Source organism: Dicentrarchus labrax, unplaced genomic scaffold, assembly GCF_905237075.1.
Source record: "Dicentrarchus labrax unplaced genomic scaffold, dlabrax2021, whole genome shotgun sequence".
Classification (NCBI taxonomy): domain Eukaryota; kingdom Metazoa; phylum Chordata; class Actinopteri; family Moronidae; genus Dicentrarchus; species Dicentrarchus labrax.
This window is the reverse complement of record NW_026136722.1, coordinates 22104250-22128140: the sequence shown is the minus strand read 5'-3', so window position 1 is coordinate 22128140 and position 23891 is coordinate 22104250. Positions and strand designations below refer to the sequence as shown.

The 23891-nt window shown below is 39.7% G+C and overlaps 1 protein-coding gene across 2 annotated transcripts in view; it reads left to right on the top strand.

Moving 5' to 3' along the window:
- Positions 1-23891, top strand: part of jupb (junction plakoglobin b) — a 178634-nt gene that overhangs the window by 107451 nt on the left and 47292 nt on the right. The gene's annotated exons all lie outside the window — the stretch shown is intronic.

The window sequence follows — 23891 nt, the reverse complement described above, 5'->3', positions numbered from 1 at the left end:
AGTGCAGAAACAAGTCCATTGTCAGAAGCAATTAAAAGGTCATTATTAACTTCAACCAGTGCTGTCTATGAGCTGTGATGAACTCTAAATCCTGATTGAAAGTCCTCAAATAAGCTACTGTTATGTAGAATACATTCTATGTAGAAGACTTTCTCCAGATTCTTAGAGAGGAAGGGGAGGTTGGCTAAAACCCCTGGGTCAAGAGTGGGCTTTTTAAGAAGGGGTTTTATTACAGCTACTTTAAAGGACTGTGGTACATATCCTGACAATAAAGAAAGATTGATCATATCCAGTAAAGAAGTGCCAATTTAGGGTACAACTTCTTTAAACAGCCTAGTTGGGATGGGGTCTAATGACAGGTTGATGGCTTCGATGAAGAAATTATTGAAGTTAGTTGATGAAGATTGATAGCGAAAAAACAGTCGAAATATATATCTGATTTTATATTTGTTGAAGTTCCTAAACTTGGAGAGACAGTGATACCTGTTGAGGGCATTTGGTTATTAATTTTGTCTCTAATAGTAGTGAATAAATTATGGGGATACGTGGCGTAATAAATTATGGGGATACGCCACGGCCTTTCTTCCGCGCTTCTGCTTTGATTGGCGGGTTTGGTGGTTGTACCATGGTGCTAGCCTCCTATGTTTTAATATTTTCCTTTTTATAGGGGCAATATAATCTAATGTTCGCAGTGAGCCTGCAGCACTGTTAACAAGATTATCAATTTGGGAGGGACTAAAGTTATGATAGGACTATATATTCAGACATGGCATTGAATTAAACACTGATGGAATCTCCTCCTTGAATTTAGCTACAGCACTGTCAGATAGACATCTGCTGTAGGAAGTTTGCCTAATGGTTTATAATCTAATAATAGAAATTCAAAAGTTATTAAGTAATGGTCAGATAGAAAAGGATTTTGTGGGAAGACTATTAAATGTTCAATATCAATGCCATATGATAGAACGAGGCCAAGAGTGTGATTAAAACAATGAGTGGGTTTTTTATACTGACAGAAGCCAATTGAGTCTATTAATGTGATAAATGCGATAAATGCATTACTAAGGCTATCATTGTTCATCCACACGAATAATAAAATCACCTACAATAATTACTTTAACTGATTTAAGGACTAAACTTGATAAATCACCTGACCTTTGTCGTCATGTGGTTAGCATTGTGAAACGGTCTCAATTTGGTTGGGTTTAGGCCCAAAACTACTTGATTAGGTTTGGGCAACCAAACTCTGTGGTTAAGTTAAATCATCCAATGTACATGGTTAGATTTAGCCAACAAAACTAATTTGTCAGGTGTAGGCAACCAAACTACTTGGTTAGGTTTAGGTTTTGGTTTGGTTATGCAACTTTAGTTATGTAACTTACCGTATGTTACATTAAGTACATAAGTTAAGCACATCATTAAAGTTAACTTAAATATGTAAGTCAATGTCAACTTTTCATTTAACAAGAGGCACGAACAGTGGTCTCCCGGGTGAAAGTCTGGGTGTCTTTATACTACATCACCTGACATCCTTCTCATCACCTTTCTTCCTTCCTCAGCCAATAAAGGTTGCTGCCTAGCAATAAACATAAATACTGAACGCACAAAAGCAGATAAACAGCCTAAGTATGAGAATATGTTGAGGGCAGGTTGGACTCCTTTTTCTCAGGATGGCTTATATCAAAATGTAAGTCTCTTATTGCTTACATATACTACTATAATAATATTGCACCCTCAGTACTTAAATAGATGCTTTAACTTGCATCTTTCTGACTCATTCCATTTGGCACATCAAGTAGAAGAAAAAGGTTCTCATTGATTTCCTTCTGTGCATCAATAAGTTTCTCTGAAAGCCGATGACCCTGACTCCTATAGAGCCAAAACATGTCATTAAAACCAATCTGAATGGGAGATGTGCCACAGTTAAACAGTGCACAAACTGCAGAAAGAAAGGGCAGTTGTTGGTTATAGCTTAGTCTATATGAAGCTGAAATGTTCTTGATATCCCTCCTTTGGAATTATGATTAAAAGCATGTAATAAATGCATTTGATCTTCATACTTGCAGCTAGCTGGTTTCAGGTCTATTGGCCACGCCTTGCTCTGAAGGTTGGACTCAAGATTGGCTCTCTTGAATCCCTCATTGATGTGCATGGCACACAAATAAGCAGGTGAAGTTAAATGAGATGAAAGAACAGGTGTGTACACACTTGAAATGATCAAATTATCCATTGAACCAAATATTCAAACTTATTAGAACTCCTTTTCCTTCGCTACCATTCCTTAAATCTGTAGGGCACCACTTTGTAGGGTGTTACAGTGGTTTAACTGTATTAGTGTATTCAATTAATTTTGGTTATCAAAGTTTATAATTATCAAAAGATAACAGAAAATGACTTTAATTAATATTAAAGTTCCTCGGGGCACCACCCTTAAATAAGGGAAACGATAGCCAATAATTAATTTATCAGTCTCATAAAAAAAACACTGAACTAATAATTCAGAAATAGGATTAATAATTAAATTAATAACTACAACCAAAATCATTATTAATAGCTAAAATGGAAGGCTTTGGAGTTCTGCATAGAAGAGGTTGGTATCACTCACTCTTGTACGAAATTAAATAGGCCAGCATGTATAAACACAAACATTTATTTAAAGGAATAAATGCAAACAGAGGAAAATACACAATATACAATCTAACTTAAAGGAACTAAGTTAGAGACCAAAGGTGTGTCTGTGTGTGTGTGTGTGTGTGTGTGTGTGTGTGCGCGCGCGTATGGGGGATTGCACACCAGAAAAGGTGTGTCTTTTGTCCTCTGACCAGATGTTTCAGCTAAGTAGGAAACGTGTTGGTGAGAGACAAAGAGCATGGGGGAGCGGGAGGGTTTGAGTTCCCTCTCCTGTGTGCTGAGGTTTAGGCCGAATATTTTTGTGTGTGTGTGTGTGTGTGTGTGTGTGTGTGTGTGGGGTGCCGTTAAAAGGGAGTTAGTTGCATGCAAAGACGGTGTTCACAGTCTCAGAGACTACAGTTACTACAGTAACCAGAGTCAATCAAATCAACACCACAATAACCACAATAACCTAAATAAAAACACATCAGTAACATTAACAGTAATTAAACAGTCCTTGCTTAGCCGTTATCTCTGTCAAGTTATCTGTCTATGCCTGGTACGTTACCGACAGTCCAAAGGAGAGAGGAAGAAGAAGAAGAAGAAGAAGAATTGCCCGTGAGCTGCCTGGATCAGCTGGTGGTCCTGTGAGCCAGGCTGATCAGAGTTGTGGTTCTATCAAGAGGAAAGGCGTTTTGCGTGTTGCTCTGCAGAGTTAACAACTTGGCGTAACGTCGTGTTGCTCAGGTAAAGTCAGCTGGCAGACTTTCTCTTTAAAGCTGCAGATGTTGACTCCCGTTAGCGGTGCTATAATCCTTTATCGTGTGTTGTCGGCGGGTCGGGCCTATGGGCTGATTTTTGTGTCAGTAGAAACTGAATTTGAATCATTTAGAACTGAATCTGAATTGCTCAACTTGAATAATTGCATTAAAAAACTGAATTTGAATTGCATAATTTGAATTTGTATTGTTCAATTTTAATAACTGTATTGAAAAACTGAATCTGAATAGCATAATTTGAATTTGAATTTATTAGTTTGAAACGGAGTTTGAGCCTCACTAAAAATTCAACTTTTTATGTACTTTCAAATTCAGTTCTCTAAATTCAATTTCAGTTCTCCATACCTGCCAACTTTTCAAAAAACCTGGGAGTGAGATTTTGTCGGGGGTGACCAAAATTATGCTGCGCACGCATCTGAGCAAGTTGGTGGCTCAGATATCAGAGGATTGGAATTCATTTGATGTTGTACCCATGTTGTACCCTGCATTCTGGTGGTTTGTGGGGGGCCCAAAGCCGCTGATAGGGGCACCCTACTGGAGATGGACAATATTGGTTACATTCTGAGAAGCAGACATAGCTGAAGGTCCACCCCCAGGAAATTTTGGATTAAGTAGATGTGATTTCCTGCATTCTTGTGGATTTTTGGGTGGTCTGCTAAAGATGTGCAATACCTGAACTTATTCTGATTCATGGTGGGCATCATGACTTGTAGGGCCTTCTAGACTTGAGCTGAACATTCAACCAGAAAACTATTGTTGTGCCTAAATGACTGCCTGTATCACAATAAAGCCTTTTTCATAGACCAGTGTTTAAGATTGGACCTAGGTACCTGTAGGTTGACTGATATTTTGATTAGAATGGTGTTAAACTGTGAGTAAATAAACAATGCAATGAGCTGATATTGTGAGCACGCAGTATACCACGAGGTTGACAAGGTGCTCTCCTGCTGCTTGTTATGACAGCTTTCACCACACTAAATCATGTTCACACGCACAAACAAAGAATTTATTTCAAGAGTTTAAGAGAGTGAGTACTCAATTGGACAACATTTCATTGTTACATACCTAGTCTCAGCTCAGATCAAGGACAAAATTTTGATTTCAGAGGTGGGGGGGGACATAAGTATAATATTTTTAGTATTTTTTGGGCCTTTTGATGGCTTTATTTCTAGAGACAGCTGTAGAGACACAGTGATGGTGGGTGGAGAGAGAGAGGATGACACGCAGCAAAGGGCAGCAGGTCGGATTCGAACCCGCACCGCTGCAGTTACTCCTTATGTGGGTTGCCAGCTCTACTGACTGAGCTAACAGGCGGGCGCCCCCAATACACAATAGTTGTTCTTCTAGTTTTCTGTTGCTACTGTTACGTTTACTGTTCCCTTTTTTGGTTTGACTGGTTGTAAAGAATGTAAATGTAAATATAGAATTAACATTCTGGACACACACACATACGCAGATACGCACATGGACACCGATTCAAACGTGAATGTAAATGAAACCTCTGATATTACCTGGGCAACTCCAGCAGACCGGTGTGCAAGCAAGATGGAGTGACGGCCAATCACACAAGAAACGGCAGAGCCAATCGAGGAGCTTGTGGGCGGTCTAAACTAAGGGTAACAGGCAGCTTGAGCGGCCGTTTTCTTCTTGGTCCTAGTGCTTGACGAGTCTCTGTTTACTATAGCGTAACATTGTTTTTGGACGGTAAAAACTGCAGGGGACAGAAACGGACCAAGATCGGATTTTTTTTGCGTGAGAAATTGGATGTGTGGCGTGAATGCGTGTGAAAACAGGCAAAACCGTGTGTCACACGGCGAAAGCGTGAGAGTTGGCAGCTCTGGTTCTCTAAATTCAAATTCAGTTCTCTAAATTCAAATTTCGTAATCTCAATTCAATTTCAAACCACAAGATTACACTTTTAAGGTCACAGACGGGTCAAGGTGTTCAGTAAGAGCAATCGAGTGCAGATGCACAGAGCTCCTTTTTGTTTTGACCATTTCCTGGACCTGTAGACATTGGCTAGTGAAAAACATGCTTAAGGGAGTCATATTATTCCCCTTTTCAGGTTCATAATTGTATTTTGTGGCTCTCCTACAATAGGTTTAGATGTTTTAATGTTCAAAAAACACATTATTTTTCTCATACTGCCTATAGCTGAGCACCTCTTTTCAGCCTCTGTCTGAATCGATGTCTCTTTAAGGCCCCCCTCCCGAAAAGCCCAGTCTGCTCTGATTGGTCGGCATTATGATGCGGTTCAAACGGATGACGCTCCGGCCCCTCCCACTGCCACCTCAGCGTTGCCGGCAGTTAGCTCCTCACTGCTACTGAGTTTATCTGCATTTCTACCGTCAATATTAATTCAATAACTGCTTCTAAACCAAAAACTTCACCAGCGAAAATGTTAGAGCGGGAGTCTGACCTGAAATGACGGAGAAATGAACATCAACAACAATCAGGATTACAGCTTTCTGTGACGTTTTCCTCAGGTAAATACTGCTATATTAATTAATTATATATATATATATATTAACCTCTATCACATAATGTTAGTGTTTATACCTTAACTATGAGAACCAACAGTGTTTAATGCTTGTCATTACAGGTACAGCAGTGAGCAGTGACCTACAGTCTACACAGCCCACTGAAGTTAAACATATTATATATTACATAATATTAACAACATTAGTCAAGCAGTTGTTTCTAGTGAAGAAACAGCCAGTAAATGTACCAAAGTAATCAGAGTAATAGTATGATGATTACTGTAACCTCCCATCTGATATATTTTTTATACACATTAGTTTACTGAGACCATGGAAACTTACCATAATGAGGCTACCTGCAATACTTTATCCTGTACAACATGTCAACATAACTGAAAGAATTACTCATCTAATAAAGTAACTTATTTATGTAGTTTAAAAACTGCTAAGTAACCAACAGTAAACTGTATTGTATCCATATTTCATAGTCTGATAGTTTAACTTGAAAGTATTATTACCAAAGTTAACCTTCAGATATGTGTAAAAGCTGCAATTATGTTTTACGTTTTATTTTATATATTATGATTTAATTTATCTTCCAACATAAAGTTTGAATGTGAGACAGTAATGTATTGTGTTGCTTACAGTCATTAATACAGGTTTAAATTTCACATTTTCATACTGATAGATACTTTTCAACTCTTCTACATGCAGGAAATCTTCATAAAACCTCTGTGAAATAACATGTTATTTATATAAAACTATTAAACTATATTACTAAATTTAAAAATGACCAAAACTCTTCTTAAAAGTAAAACACTTTATTTATGTTTCATTCATATTCCAGTTTGTTGTAAGTAACAAAGCTATAACTTTTATGTAAACTCTGCAGACCGTGTCCTCCATCAAGGTTTATGGTTTCTAGTATACTGAAGTGTGAGCTGGTAATGGAGCTCTGCAGTCAGTGTTCATCTTCATCAGTCTTCCTTTGGATACCCAGACTGTCCTGATGCTGCAGCTGTCTCTGTCCTCTGATGGGTCCAGGAACACCTGAGCTTCATCAGGTCACCTGTAAAACATGGCAGATTCAGTGTTACTAGTAAGACAGCATATAATATACAGTATAATATAATATACAGTATAATATAATACAGTGTAATATAATATACAGTATAATATAATATACAGTATAATAATATATACAGTATAATATAATATACAGTATAATAATATATACAGTATAATATAATACAGTATAATATAATATACAGTATAATATAATATACAGTGTAATATAATATACAGTATAACATAATACAAGTACAACAGCTCATTGTGGCTCACAGTAGTCCTAAGTTATAAAATAAAATAATAAGCAGTGTCTCTGGTGGTTCCTGGTTGCAGCTAACTGTAGTGATGTGTTGTTGAAACAGTCTGAGGTTACCAACACAATGTCTATCTAATGGCAGCAGATACACACACAGGACATTTACTGACTGTAACTGATGTTGGAACAAGTTCCCGGTGCAATAACAGACATTCAGCAGTGAGCCTCAGTGTTTATAATACAATAGGAGATTATATGAGTATAGGATGTTACACTGGACCTACACTTATATCGTCAGTAATAGCAGTACTTCAGTAACGCTATAAATATGGATCAGAAAACTTTTATTCGTCGGTTTGACTCCACATAAAGCCTAGTGAGCAACCCCAGCTGCTGGGTGCTAATCAAAGTTTTCTCTCACAGTAGCTCTATTGTTTACTCCAGTGCACGTAGATCAAGTTAATTTACACACCGTAACACACACACACACACACACCGTAACACACACACACACCTGAACGAAGCAGCAGAACAACAAAGATAACGCTAGCTGAGGTAACGTGTGAGCATGTGCTAGCATTACATGAACAATGAAAAACAGCAAAATTCTTATAAATACTTCCAGTTTCTTCCTCTGCTGTCTCTCCACAGACAGTTGGTATGAATCCCTCTTTCAGGAACAGTCTTTCAGACCGAGGTTGTGAAAACAGTCCGACACGCAGTGCTTCACACGCAAAACCAAAATAAAAAATAAAACAAAATACAATTATTAACCTGAAAAGGGGAATAATATGTCTCCTTTTAGCATGTTTTTCACTAGCCAATGTCTACAGGTCCAGGAAATGGTCAAAACAAAAAGGAGCTCTGTGCATCTGCACTCGATTGCTCTTACTGAACACCTTGACCCGTCTGTGACATTAAAAGTGTAATCTTGTGGTTTGAAATTGAATTGAGATTACAAAATTTTAATTTAGAGAACTGAAATTGAAATTACATAAAAAGTAGAATTTCTTAGTGAGGCTCAAATTCGGTTTCAAACTAATAAATTCAAATTCAAATTATGCTATTCAGATTCAGTTTTTTTTAATGCAATTATTCAAGTTGAGCAATTCAGATTCAGTTCTAAATGATTCAAATTCAGTTTCTACTGACACAAAAATCAGCCCATACGGGCCGCACCAAGGTCCAAAACTTACCACCCGGTGTGAGCGAGCGAGGTGAGTGAGGAGAGAGAGAAGAGCAAAGAGGCGAAGAGAACGAGTAACGCTGTGCCAAGAGTTTTAATCACCTGGACATCGCGCATCATCAAGCTGCATCAGGTTACGGTTACAGGAAGTGACTGAATGAGATAGATAGATAGATAGATAGATAGATAGATAGATAGATAGATAGATAGATAGATAGATAGATAGATAGATAGATAGATAGATAGATAGATAGATAGATAGATAGATAGATAGATAGATACTTTATTTATCCCGAGGGAAATTCAAGTATCCAGTAGCATACAAAATACAAAACATACATTAAACAAACATTAGACTAAAACTAAAATCCTTAACCTTAAGAATAGAATTAAAAATAAAATAGAAGATAAAATATAACGTATTATATATATAGATATATACATAATATATAAGTATATTAGTTAAGTGTAATGTCTTGTTTGTGTCTTAGTACGTATAGTGTATGTACAGAGATTTGTGGTGTAGTATGTAACCTCTGTCCTGTCTTTTATGTATATATTTTTTTGAAACTTTTTGCCACCAGTCTTGGCCAGGACTCCCTGGGAGAAGAGTTATTGTAACTCAGTGGGACTTTTCCTGGTTAAATAAAGGTTAAATTAAAAAAAATAAAATAAAATTAACAGTAGCTACAATAAACGGTGCAAACAGTAAACAGTGCAAATGGAAGTAAAACAGTGCAAATGGATGTGCAAAATACAGATAGAAATTGTCCATTGTCTATTATTTATTGTCCTCCCTGCCTTTACTGAGAGCTGTTGTACAGTCTTATGGCCAGGGGGACGAAAGAGTTTTTAAGTCTGTTGGTGGAGCTGGACTGGGACAGCAGTCTGCCACTGAACACACTCCTCTGCCTGGTGACGGTGTTGTGCAGGGTGGTGGGCAGTGGCGGCTGGTGAAAAATATTCTCGGTGGGGCTGTGCCCTACATTTTTGTTTCTGTAAGCAACCATTTCATGCTAAGGTCAACTATATACAAAGAAACATGTGGTCAGTGCTGCAGTGTGTGTGTGTGTGTGTGTGTGTGTGTGTGTGTGTGTGTGTGTGTGTGTCATCTTATTTGTACAGGAATTTTGCCTGTCTGTCCTTCTGAGTGGCAAACCTCTCAATGACCCTTTTATTAAAGTCAGGAATGTCCCTGACAAGTTTCTTCTCCATGGAGAGCATAGCCAGAGCATTCAGGCGATCCTGTGTCATGCTGTTTCTCAGGAAGGTCTTGATCCTCTTCAGTGTAGAGAAGCACCTTTCTGACTCAGCTGTTGTCATGGGTGTGGTGATGAGGATCTTGAGGAGGCTGACAGTCTCTGTGAAAGTGCTCTGAAGGTTGTTCTCCATGAAGAACTGGTACAGAGGCACTGCACCACTACAAGCCTTGAACTCACTGTTCTCATACAGTTCGGTTTTGAGCTTGGCCTTGTTCAACATGGGGTACGCATCCATGGTTGTTTCAAGCGTTGTATCGGGGAACTTCACACTGTGTTGTGGGAACAACTTTCCATGCAACAGTGTTGCTCTGATGAGGTGCTGGGTGAAGGAGAACCTCTCCTTGGCATGAATCAGGATGGTATCACATACCTGTAAAAAAAACACATCAGCTTTAATTTGCAATAAAGCTATTTTGATGCAAGTGATCCTGACTGAACACATGCCTATGTCCAAGTCAAGTATATGATTACTAAGGTGCTGATTGTTCAGGGTTTTTGGTTTTGGCTACATACTACCAGGCCTGAAAAAAAGTTCTAGGGGAAACACTGACAATGACATCACAACTTACCTCTGTAGCCAGCCTCTGTTGTTCTCCTGGTCCCAGCATCCTCTGTCGCTTTATGGGCTGCTGCTGCTCGTCAGATGCGCTGTCCCCACACAAAGAGGGAATGGAGGCCCTGGGTCCAAAAATAAAGTTTAATTTGATAACTTGCCATCAGACTTCTTAACTCACTGTAACCCCCTCACACACACACACACACACACACACACACACACACACACACATCCACTGACTGACTGTTAATTATGTACATCACAGGTTAAAAGCAGTTACTAGACATATCGTATACACACACACACACACACACACAATATGTCTAGTAACTGCTTTTAACCTGTGATGTACATAACTAACTTCTGTTATTACGTCTTTTAGCAGTTTTCTATTACTATTTGTGAGAGGGATGCAACATCATTTTGTTCTCCTGTGCACTTGTCCTGTGTAAGTGATAGTCTAAATGACAATAAAGTTAATCTTCAATCTTCAATAACAACTAGGCCTCTTCTAGAAATTGACCTGGTGGACACCTGAATAAGCCTGTTATTACAAACTGTAATACTGCATTATTATCCAAGTCTGATTGTGTCTTCTCTTTCCTTTTAAAATACTAAAACAAATATAATTGTGATGTGCTCTATGATAATCACTCACTTTGATGACAAGACACATTTAGGCTTTTCCACTGTTGGAAGTGAGCTATTCATCTTTCTAACAACAACAGCTTCATCAGCCAATAGTAAATATAGTTATTTACCTGATCGTTAGCATGCTGTCTGTGAACCTCTGGACAAGTTCTTTAATGAAGACAGGGTCGATGTTCCTCTTCTGCAGCTGGCTGAAAAGCATGTCCACATTTGGCATGATCTTGTGGAACAGTGCCAGGAAAAAACAGAAAGCCTCGTCTTCGAGCATCCTCACAAAGCCCCCAGCCTCTCTGACAGGCGGGGGGTCAAAGTTCCCAGAGTCTCTGATGGTCTGGAAACACGTTAGGTCGTCATCCTTGTGCTCGTACACAGTGTTTACAGCGCGACTGTGGAAGTTCCACCGTGTTGTAGAGGCTCTGGGGAGTCTATGGGCAACCACTTGGTCAAGCACGGTGGTTCGCTTGGTAGACCTGGAGAAGAAAGCAGAAAATCCTGCAAGGTCGGAAAAGAAAGTGCCGATCCTGGGGATGCATGAAGTAGCCTGCTGCATGATGAGCTTCAGCTGATGTGCATAGCAGTGGACGTAGTGCACATTTTCGTACACATCCACTATTTTACGCTGCACTCTGCCGGTGGCTCCCCTCATCACACTTGCTCCATTGTAAGCCTGGGCAATAAGTTTGGCCTTTGTCCATGTGAGAGTATGGTGCTGAGCCTCTCCAGCAGCGCTGTAGCGTGGTGTCGGCGGTTGCGTTCTGGATGGTAATGAACTCGAAAACCGCTCTTGGATGTTACTGTTAGCATCGATGTGGCGTAGCACAAGCACCAGCTGGCAGTGGGTGGAACGTCAGTCGTCTCGTCGGCTTGAATGGCGATAAAATCAGCACTCTTTACTTCCTCCAGGATGTAATCCTTGAGCACTGACAGCATGCAGTCCAACAGCTGGTTCTGTATCGTCTTTGACTGCCCATAAAAACGGTAGCTGTGTTGGTGCTCCTCCAGCACACTGTCAAGGGAGGCAACAAAATCCCCCAAGCCCCGGAAAATGCCGGGGTTGTCCGAGGACTCCGAGTCAGTCTCGTCATGCCCACGCAAGACCAACTCAAAAGTCCCACAAAACTTCACACCATCGATAATTTTGGATAAAATGTGGCTGTTTTTATCCACCTCCTCATTATGTTTCCTCACCGCAATCCTGTGGTCGTCATCCAGCTGCGTAGTGATGTTCACCCTTCCTAATATGGCTAGCTTTACAGCGTTATCCATGTGTGCCCTGGTGTTCTCATGTTTCTTTACCTTCTCTGACAGGTGCTTCATATCCCTCACTCCGGTAACTGTCCATGCTGGATCTGTCCCCGTCGTTTTAAAAGGCAAGCACGGAAAGCAAAATACAGCATTAGCATGAGTGCACCCAGCTAGTCAAGCCTTCCCGGTGTACCGGCTACGGGAGAAGCCGCCGCCATATACTGCTTCCCTTTCTCTCTAGCCTGCTGTCTGATTGAGAGCTCAGGTTGATCTGGGCCCAGCTCTTTCACCCCAACTTTCTCCGACAAAGTTCTCCTCTCAAACGGATCTTGGAGGAGAGATTTCACCGAGTTAGGGTTGGGTCTTGGTCTTGGAGGAGTAACGTTTGCGCTCGCCATTGTCGTCTAGTAAAAATGGCGCCGCTGGAGCCCGGTCCTTGTTTTATCAGGGGGCGAGCTTGGGGCGATAAAATAATTGCCCTTCTTGGATTCAATTTAAGGACGCTGATTGGCCAAATTTTACATACATACATTCATATCTTAAATTAGCAATTGGCTTAACTGCTATATAGACCCGCCTCCTGGGGGCGCTTTCTCTATCGGCCCAGAGCTGATGAGGCTTCAGACAGGCAGAGGACAGGTTACGAATATGATTTTCTATCATATTTTACACATATTACTGGGTGCAGTCCCTATTTCAAACACACAAATATTGACATACTGATATTTTTATCATTATTATTATTATTATTTTTTATTATTTTGTGGCTCAAGGGGGGCGGCACCCTAGCGCCCTCTTTTGGCCAAGCGCCACTGGTGGTGGGTGTTGTCCAGTATGAACAGCAGTTTGTCCAGGGTCCTTCTTTCTGCCACTGTTACCAGAGAGTCCAGCTCTGTGTCCACCACTGAGCCAGCTCTCCTCACCAGTCTGTCCAGTCGACCGGCGTCTCTCCTCTTGCCGCTTCCTCCCCAGCAAACCACAGCATAAAAGAGCACGCTGGCCACCACAGACTGGTAAAACATCTGCAGCAGTTTTTTGCAGATGTTGAAGGACCCCAGCCTTCTCAGGAAGTACAGACGGCTCTGCCCTTTCCTGTGTAAAGCGTCCATATTTGCTGTCCAGTCCAGCTTGTTGTCCAGCTGCAGCCCCAGATATTTCTCAACTTCATTTCATGTCATGTCAAAAGCAGACAAAAAAATGTCTGCTGTGAAACAGGTCTGTTTTAGAGAAACAAAGCATTCACAGAGTCTTTCTTGTATAAATGCTGTCTATGTGTAAGAACAGAGTTGCTAAATGGTCCACGCTAGCCAACATGGTCACAACACCCAAGCCTTGCAAGTTGCCATACACATGCCTTGATAAGCTTTGCTCTGATTAGAAATGAAAATATCAGTACATTCAAGTCACACTGTTTTTTTTTTTTTTTCAAAGTATTTTTTGGGCTTTTATTGCCTTTATTTGATAGTGACAGCTGAAGACAGACAGGAAAGGGGGGCGGGGAGAGAGGAGATGACACGCAGCAAAGGGTCACAGGTCAGATTCGAGCCCTGGGCCGCTGCAGCAAGGACTCAGCCTCAGTACATGGGACGCCAGCTCTACCCACTGAGCTAACCGGGCACCCAAGTCACACTGTTCTGTTCTGGCAGTAAACAGAGAAAACATGTGTACCTTCCCTGGGAAAACGTAGAAGAAGTAGGAAAAAATGACACCAGAGGTCCAAATAAATGTCTCTGCAAAATCCACATACAGGTTTAGAGGAATTTATAATGCCCTATTCATAATTTAGTGCAACACTCGACTACAGTGACACTTGCTGCCACTGCAGCTTTTCATAAGCATGTTTCAAAAGGCTCACCTCCACCCTGGCATCCGCCTTTAGAGTCTACAATACCCAGAAGTTTGTATGGTCATTCCCTCCTAGTTGTGCTGACTTTTGTATTTTCTTATGTGGACTGACATGGTTTATTTAGACTTAATCCCACATACACTGTCCTACTGCTCCAAGTACTCACTAGAGAACCAAATGTGGATTGATCTGCCACTGAAAATAAGCCCCAACAAAGACACTATTTAGCCCTACTGGTGAGCCCTTTTTAAAGAACCTGTCCAAGTTGTACTCTGCCGAGGATCGGCTCCGGGCCCTCCTGCAAAGGATAATTAATGGATGGATAGATGGATGGATGAATGGATGGATAGATGAAGCGGCTTCCGAAAGTGCTATTTGCTTACATATATTTACACATTTTGTTTACAGTAGCGGCAGCACCCAGAGCCATTAAGATATAAGAGTCACGACAACAGATGTTCAAAATGCTTCAGCGTCATGTGACTCACGTAGCCTTCAGATAGTTCCTTGAAGTCCTTGGCAGCCAATTTAAATGCATAACAATGAGGCACACAATTGCAGTTTTTGGCAATTATAGTAGCCAGTAAATGCACTGATTTACAAAATCTAGCCTATATATCACCCCAATATGTGGATATAATTACAGTAATATGTTGTTGTTTTTTTAATCACTAACATCTGAGGATTCGTATGAACAGCTGTTACGTGCCTTGTTGACATATTTAAGGCTAACAATAACAACAGAGCGTGTTGCTGTTGTCTGGTACTTTGAAGTAATTGTGTTTGAATGTTTTTAAACTTGTACAGTTAAAAACAATCACATCCTAATGTTCATTGATATATTTAGAGGGAGGGACAGGGAAGGAATATGTCTAAATTCAGATCAGATTAAATACATAAAATACACATATAAGCAATCTTGATAATTGAATGATATATTTATTATTTATGACTTTAAGGAAAAACAGGAGACTGACAAGTGGCTATTAATTGTCAACTGACTGCACAACAGGTCAATGGACTAGCAGCAGTGTGTTCTGTTTACAGTTCTTATACATCTATATACAGTGGGTACGGAAAGTATTCAGACCCCTTAAAATTTTTCACTCTTTGTTTCATTGCAGCCATTTGCTAAAATCAAAAAAGTTCATTTTATTTCTCATTAATGTACACTCAGCACTCCATCTTGACAGAAAAAAACAGAAATGTAGACATTTTTGCAAATTTATTAAAAAAGAAAAACTGAAATATTACATGGTCATAAGTATTCAGACCCTTTGCTCAGTATTGAGTAGAAGCACCCTTTTGAGCTACTACAGCCATGAGTCTTCTTGGGAATGATGCAACAAGTTTTTCACACCTGGATTTGGGGATCCTCTGCCATTCTTCCTTGCAGATCCTCTCCAGTTCTGTCAGGTTGGATGGTGAACGTGAAGGTGGTGAAGCCATTTTCAGGTCTCTCCAGAGATGCTCAATTGGGTTTAGGTCAGGGCTCTGGCTGGGCCAGTCAAGAATGGTCACAGAGTTGTTCCGAAGCCACTCCTTTGTTATTTTAGCTGTGTGCTTAGGGTTATTGTCTTGTTGGAAGGTGAACCTTCGGCCCAGTCTGAGGTCCTGAGCACTCTGGAAGAGGTTTTCTTCCAGGATATCTCTGTACTTGGCCGGCATTCATCTTTCCTTCAATTGCAACCAGTCGTCCTGTCCCTGCAGCTGAAAAACATCCCCATAGCCTGATGCTGCCACCACCATGTTTCACTGTTGGGATTGTATTGGGCAGGTGATGAGCAGTGCCTGGTTTTCTCCACACATACCGCTTAGAATTAACGCCAAAAAGTTCAATCTTGGTCTCATCAGACCAGAGAATCTTATTTCTCATAGTCTGGGAGTCCTTCATGTGTTTTTTGGCAAACTCTATGCAGGCTTTCATATGTCTTGCACTGAGGAGAGGCTTCTGTCGGGCCACTCTGCCATAAAGCCCCGACTGGTGGAGGGCTGCAGTGATAGTTGACTTTGTGGAACTTTCTCCCATCTCCCTACTGCATCTCTGGAGCTCAGCCACAGTGATCTTTGGGTTCTTCTTTACCTCTCTCACCAAGGCTCTTCTCCCACGATTGCACAGTTTGGCTGGACGGCCAGGTCTAGGGAAGAGTTCTGGTCGTCCCAAACTTCTTCCATTTAAGGATTATGGAGGCCACTGTGCTCTTAGGAACCTTGAGTGCTGCAGAAATTCTTTTGTAACCTTGGCCAGATCTGTGCCTTGCCACAATTCGGTCTCTGAGCTCCTTGGGCAGTTCCTTCGACCTCATGATTCTCATTTGCTCTGACATGCACTGTGAGCTGTAAGGTCTTATATAGACAGGTGTGTGCCTTTCTTAATCTGTGTGAAACACAGTGGAGGTAATGTCATGGCTTGGGCTTGCATGGCTTCTTCTAGGACGCACTCATTAATCTTCATTGATGATGTAACACATGATGGCAGCAGCAAAATGATCTCAGAAGTCTACAGAAACATTTTGTCTGCCAATTTAAAGAAAGATGAAACCAAACTGATTAGGAGATCCTTCATTATGCAGCAAGATAATGATCCAAATACACACAACAAAGGAGTTCATCAGGTGCAAGAAGTGGAAGGTTTTAGACTGGCCAAGTCAATCTCCAGACCTAAACCCTATAGAGCATGCATTTTACCTGCTAAAGAGGAGACTGAAGGGAGTAACCCCCCAAAACAAACAACAACTTAAAGAGGCTACAGTGAAAGCCTGGAGAAGCATGACACAAGAATAATGCAAAAGTTTGGTGATGTCAATGGGTCACAGGCTTGATGCAGTTATTGCAAGCAAAGGATTTGCAACAAAAAATTGGTGTTCCATTACAAATAATGCTATCCTCCAAGTCATGTATCAGATCCAGATGTAAATACCTTGAAATAAAAGCTGAAATGTTGATCTCTTATCTCATATTCATCTTTTGATGTCAACCCCAAACCCTTTTTGGAGGGGAGTGTATAATTAATATATTTAAATTAATAAATACTTTGATATATAGCATTCAATTTCAAAACAATGATATTTAAAATGTTTGTGTGCAAAAGGCAGAACCTTCTCTTATGCTGAATAATATATAATATATATAATATTTTATATTAGTATCTTTTGTCTTTTATGTGTACTTATTTACCACAATAAATTTATGAAATAAATCAATAAACTCAGAAACATGAATAGCACGTCAAGGCTTCTCACTTGACCCAGAGAGGTTAAAAAAAAGCTTAGTTTAAGTCAGCAGGAGCAATCTTTATCATATTCAGACACTGTATTTTCACTTTTTCACTTTTATTAAAAATAAGGACCTGGGAAAGGCCTGCAGAACTCAGGCACTTGAGATGCTGGGTGCAGGGTGAGGGTTCTGTCCTCAGGCTCTATTCTGTTTACCGTTTAGAAGTTTCAAACATGCACTGTAAATCGACCACAATATATCACAAACAAATATAATAATAATAATAATAATAAGTACTTATAGTCTTAACTTTATTATATAACTCGTACTCCAAAATAGATATCATCATATCACCACCTAAACCCACCACTGTAATATTACATACCTCAATATTATTTTTATTGATATTTTATTTCCAACCATCCATTTAAAATTGTGTCAAGAAGCCTTTTCACTCAAGTTAATTCCACAACTCTGGATGATATAGCATTAGCTTTATCAGACTGTTGCTAACTTTATTCAGTATTCTAGCTTAATGTATTATCTGTTAACATTCCAAATCTATTAAATTAGGGGAGGATAATCCACTTACATGCATTGATACAAATATTAATTTAATTCAGATGTGCTGATAATATACAATCTGATGAACCCTGTAATAAAGTGACTATAAATATAATTTACTAAATAAAATAAAAAAGTGTGTTTGTTACTTTTTAAGGCAAGGGTGCTTTTGAGTCAGTAATTGCAACAGGTGCTCACTTGTAGGATTGGCACCACACTAAGGGGTTCTTTTAGCCATTTTGTCTAGGATTTCTTGGAGGATCACTATAAAGCCAAAGAGAGTTCCCTCTCTCTTCAAGGATGGGAGATGCTGTGCTCGATGACTCACACTTCTCTGCTAATCACATAGTCATCTGGGGATCCAGAAGTCTCATCCAAAGGCTGAATAGAGCCATCTGTCAAACCAATAGTGAAACTGTCAACATTAGTAAATGTTAAAGTGACTGTGAATGGGATCGAAAATACTTGTGTGTCTTTGTCCATGGTGCCACTACTTGATGTCAGAGACTCTCCTTACCGACACAAACATTGTGGTGATGCAAATTGAAAGTCCTGAATCCCAAATGTGTCTCCCACAGAAGCTTTTCAGAGGAATTTCAAGTAATGGTTTGAAACCCAATGACCCAGAGATTGACAGACAGCAAAAAGAAAACCTACATATATGTAGGTAGGTATGGGATAAGTTCCCATGTTTTTACCCATTAGTTATAAATCGCTGACCCTTTCCAAATGAAGGGTTGGTTGTACTGAAAATTGAGTTGCAAAGAAGTAAAACTTGAGATAGATAGCCAATCACAGACATGTATAACATGTGTTATTATCACAATTCAAAATAACAGGAACAAAATGAAACCGAAAATGTATTAGTTAGTCTTTCCACTGTCTTTCCAGCAATCATTAACATTTCCTTGGGGACAAATGTGCCCATCAAAGTACCTAACAGTTCTTGTTTTTGCCACTGACAGGCTCAGACTGTCATTTTAAGTGTCTGACAATATTATGGAAAGGATTGCTACAGACATAGACCTTTTGTTTAACCAGAAACAACAACTTCCCTCTTCACTAGACTATAGACAAAAACAAAGTGGACAGAAACAAAATAAAACTCACCAAAACTGTCTTTGTTAGTCTTTCCACTGTTCCAACGATCACCAACTATGGTTTGGTGGAAATATATCCTTAATTCTCTCTCTCTCTCTGTATTATAGTTAAAAAGTGCAGCAGGAATTACTCATTTATCTAGGATATAGCTAGTACACTCATGAAAGAAATGTTGAAAAAGTTACTGAAGCTAGTGGAACAGTGGCAGTCCAGAGGTGACAGGAACAGGACAAGTTGCTCAAGACAAACAGGGAGCAAATGTTATGAAAAGTTAATGTGAATTGGAATGGTAGGGTCTTGCATAAAAAAGGCTGTAGTCAAGTCTCAAATCTCAGACACTGGTGGTCCATGCTCAGATTTTTTACTTTTTAATTAGAAATACTTAAGTCTAAAAATACTGTTCCAAGTAATAGTCCTGATTTCAACATGTTACTTAAACGTACAAGGAGTTTTTAACTGGTAATGAAGCAGTCTCAATTTAATATGGATGCCTTAATGTCTTAATGTCAGATTCCCCTTCACATCAATAAAACGAGGCAGTAGAAACACCACTGATTATGTCCACAGAATCCGGCAGAATCAACACAATATCGAAGTCCCTTTAACTCAAAATACAGACGTATTCTCAGCAAAATGTACTTAAAGAATGAAAACCAAAAGTAGTCATTATGCTGTTATAGCATAGAATATTATATATATAGTATTCCTTTTTTATCACCAACAAACACACATTGCGTTTTAATGTTTTAATGCTTTGTACACTACTGATTGTAAAAATTAACTAGTGAATATATGTTTAAAATAAAAGTAGTGGAGTAATACATCCAATATTAGCTTTAGAAATATAGTGGAGTGTAAGTATAAAGTAACATAAAATGGAAATACTCAAGTAAAATACAGGCACTGTCGGGCTCATTACTTATTACTCTTTACAAAAGTACAATATTTCTAGCTGCTGAACTAGTTCCCTTCATGATTACACAAATGAATCCAAGGATGTGATTGGAAATATAAGCTCCTTGTAGTTAACTGGCTTAAACCAGCAGAACGGTGGTACAGTGTCCCTCCCCTTTCCGTCCCTCCTGAACATGTCTGCACACTGCCAGGTAAACATGATGGAACAGTCTTTTTATCCTCTTTCCCCAGCAATGTAATGAACCTTTCCATGTCAGTGCATTATGTTACACTCTGCTTCTAGTTAGTTACCTGACGCCCAAAATAAGTATTGTACAAAGTAAAAAGAAACTAAGTGATGTGTCAACCCAATAGATAATCGCACAAGACGTGTTTGACTTATTTATCACCTTTTTCTCTCTGCATTCCAAAGGTCATTGTCAGCCAGCAAGGCTTTTAGCTCCTTCATTTTATTATTACACCAAATTGTGTCTTTAAATCACCAAACCTACCTTCCTAGTAAAATGGCCACCTACTGGCAACAGGGAGTGACGTGTTTAATAATTTTTCATGTTCCTCCTAGCAGATTGACCGGATCCACCTTTAAGCTGCAGTAGGTAATTTTATAAAAACAGTCAGTCATTTTTGCTGAAAACTTTCACTATATCCTGACAATTAAACATGAGATAAATCTGTGAAAAAATCTGGTTCCTCTAGCTCCTTCTGGTGCTCCTAATGGTATTTGCAAGAATCCACCGGGCCTGAACGAAAAAAAACAATCAGAGCCAAAAAGATATAAAGACGGTTTGGGTTGGAGGCTTGAGATAGTTGATTACTGACTCTCATTTCCAGGGTCCCTTAGACCATGTTCAGATTGCAGGCAAAAGTGGCCCAAATCTGATTTTTTTGGGGGTCAAGTGACCAGGTCAGACTTCTTCAGAAGTAGTGTGAACACTCCAATCTTGCCCAGATCTGATTTTTTCAAATCAGATTTAGACCACTTCCATATGTGGTCCTGAATCAGACCCAGGTCTGATTTTTTTCAGTGCGGCCGCAGTGTGAACAACCAAGGCGGAGTTGATGCGACTTTTACGTCAATCTACATCGACATTTGTCACAATTATGCGCCGGCGAGTTAATAAGTTAATAATAAATAATTTGCAGCCATAACCCCGCAAAAGGCCAAAATAGCCAATTTGGCTCTCTTTCTCTTCATTCTTCTCCTCCTCCTCAGCACCTGCTCATTAATGTTACGGCTGCCATTACACAAACATTTTGAAATAAAAGCGAAAATGGTTACTTCCTCCATAACCTCCCTAACTTTAGTGCTGATGTCATTGTTATTGTTCTTTTGCGCATGCGGGTCAGTTCGAAACCGCAAACAGTTCACACTGGAATCGGATATAGGCCACATTTTAAAAGGTAATGTGAACAGCCAAACAAAAAATCTGATCTGAGCAAAAAATCTGAATTGAGCATTGAACATGGTCAAAGTGTCTGTATTTGACGCCCTGGGAGTGAGACATAATAATCAACTATCTCGGCTCTTAGTGGTTGCTGGTCTGGTGGATTCTTACAATTAACATTAAGAGCACTAGGAGGAGCCAAAGGAACCTGATTTTTACTCAGATTATCTGTTTCATGTCTGTGGTGTGGCGTTGAATTTAACCCCCCCCACAAAAGATTTCTGAATAGAGTTGCTTTTTCTTGGTTCATTTATACTATTTAGACCCACTTCCATCTCTTCATACACCTTCAGATGCTTCTTAATACAGATAAAAGCCAGCTAAATTTAGCATTTTTTTCTGAAATCTCTAGTTGCTTTTACTCTTTCCCTTAACTTCCTCTGAACCTGGAATGATGTCCTCTGAATTTGCATTGTACTATAGGTACTAGAGATTTCTTCTATTGCTTGCAGTGAAACATTCTTCAGACTCACAAGTACCATTGCCCTCTAATAACTAACTAATAAGGGTGAATACAAGACTGTCATCAGCTCTGAGATTAAGTAATCTATCAAGCAATTATTCCTTCTTAGGCACGATTAAAAAATATCTTTAATGACGATAACACCTGAGGCTCAACAAGAAATATCATTTAGCACTCAGTTAGCGAATTAAAAATCAGCCTCTAGATTCAACAGCAGATGGTTATATTCTTCTTCTTAAACTCTGCAATTATTCCACTGCTTCATCTTGTAAAGCTTAAGTACACATCATCCTAATTAGCTGCACCAAGTTCTGCACTTGAAAGGTTCAAATACTGTTGGCTCAAAATTGCATTTCAGAGGCTCATTAAGTGAGTGAGGAGTGGGTTTTAGATGCATGTTTGTTTTCTAATGACACTGCAAAAAGTGCACCTCTTTCACAGCAGCCAGTTTGACATGCAAATGTAGGGTAACCACAGGTGTTATCAACGATACTAATGGTTCTGTTCCATTTAGTTTAGCAGAGCCTTTCCAGTGAGCCAACATGCACAATAACAGCACCCAGACTCTGTTTGACCTGAATGGAAACTTTATTAATATCATTGTTTACTACTATTTCATGTCAAAATGGATGCTGTGAAAAAGGTCTACGGCAATTTCGGTCAACTGAAATCTAAAAAAAAAGAAAATGGGAGGAACATTGGGGGAACATTGGTGATCCTTCGGACTTCCCATCAGCCTCAGATGCACTTTATGTGTAATGCAAATTAGCAAATGTTAACACACTGAAAATTGTTACATCAAAACATTATAGCTACAAACATTAGAACTGTGAAACATCAACATATAAACAATGCTCAGTATATTATGTAGTATTTAGCTCAGTTCCCCTGCCTTTGTGCCAAAGTACAACTTCACTGAGCTGCAAGTAAAGGTTAATGTAGATGGCAGTAAGAATGGCTCTAGAGGGATCTTGAGCTCCTCCTCAACTTTGTTTTTTTTTTTTCGTTTTATTTGTTTATTTATTTTGTCTTTTTTATATCATGTATGCAACCCAAACAAACCCTATCATACAATATGATGAAGAACAACTTTTGCACATGAGATAATTGGTGGACATCTCTTCCTCACCATGATCAGTGAACAGTAAGGAATATCTAAGGCTGATGCACCTGGAAAAAAGAGGCAACAAAGGAAACAGGGGTCATGGGGCCGGTGTAAACCGGCCTACCTACATTTTTCTAGCAGTGTCAAGGCACAGGAAAATAAGCTGGACAAGCTCAGGAGTGGGATGGCTTTTCAACATGACACTGAGAGAGGTGGCTCAACCCTTCAATCCCGAACTAAGGGATCTACATTCAAAGCCAGGACTGGAAGACAGAATTTGGGAAAAATCAAGCCTTTATGATCAATAACCAGTGTTGTTCAGGCTGTTCTTCTAAGCTAGCGCCCCTTCTGATCGGATGCTGGCCTTATTATCTCCCTAGGGAGTTTACACTGGTCGTTCTCACGGTGGAGTGTATTCCACCACATGCTGACACCAACCAAACCCTAAGTAGTATGGAGTAATTGACAGAAAAAGACCTTATCGCTGGAGATTTCTCCTATTGTGGCTGGGAATGTTAAAACCACCAAACTGAGGAAAGGTAACACACTTGTTTACACTCTCTTCCAGGATGCATATAAGGCCTTCCCTTGCCTCCACTTCGGCAAATCAGATCACTGCTCAGTTTTACTTCTGATGTGGGCAAAACCTTCAAAAGGATTATTACACACAAGGCCCACTGGCAGAGGTCTTCACAGACATTTTCAACCTCTGACTGATCCTCTTTGTAGACCCCACTTGTTTCTGAAAGTCCACAACCTGTTGGGTAATTGCACTGCCCTCAAACGTAAGGCTCTAGATCACCTGGACAAAGCTGCCATCCAAGGAGGAATTACTACTTTGCGGTGTATGAAGAAGGTGAACAGGACCATCAGAGACCCCCGTTTATAAGCTGTCACATTGTTGTCATGCAAAACCACAGGCTGCAGTACCCCTACATAACCAGCAGGAAAACCCCTTATGTCAAGTCTACACTGCTTAAAGATAAGGTCATTTCCACTAAAAAAGTGAGGTTTTAAAAATAACTACTTATATGTTGTTTCCTGTGTACTTCATACTTAACATCAAAACAGATCTTTATAAATGAGGCCCAAGGACAGCACTGTTCACTCAACAGGATCAAGACCATCAAAAGCATCCAA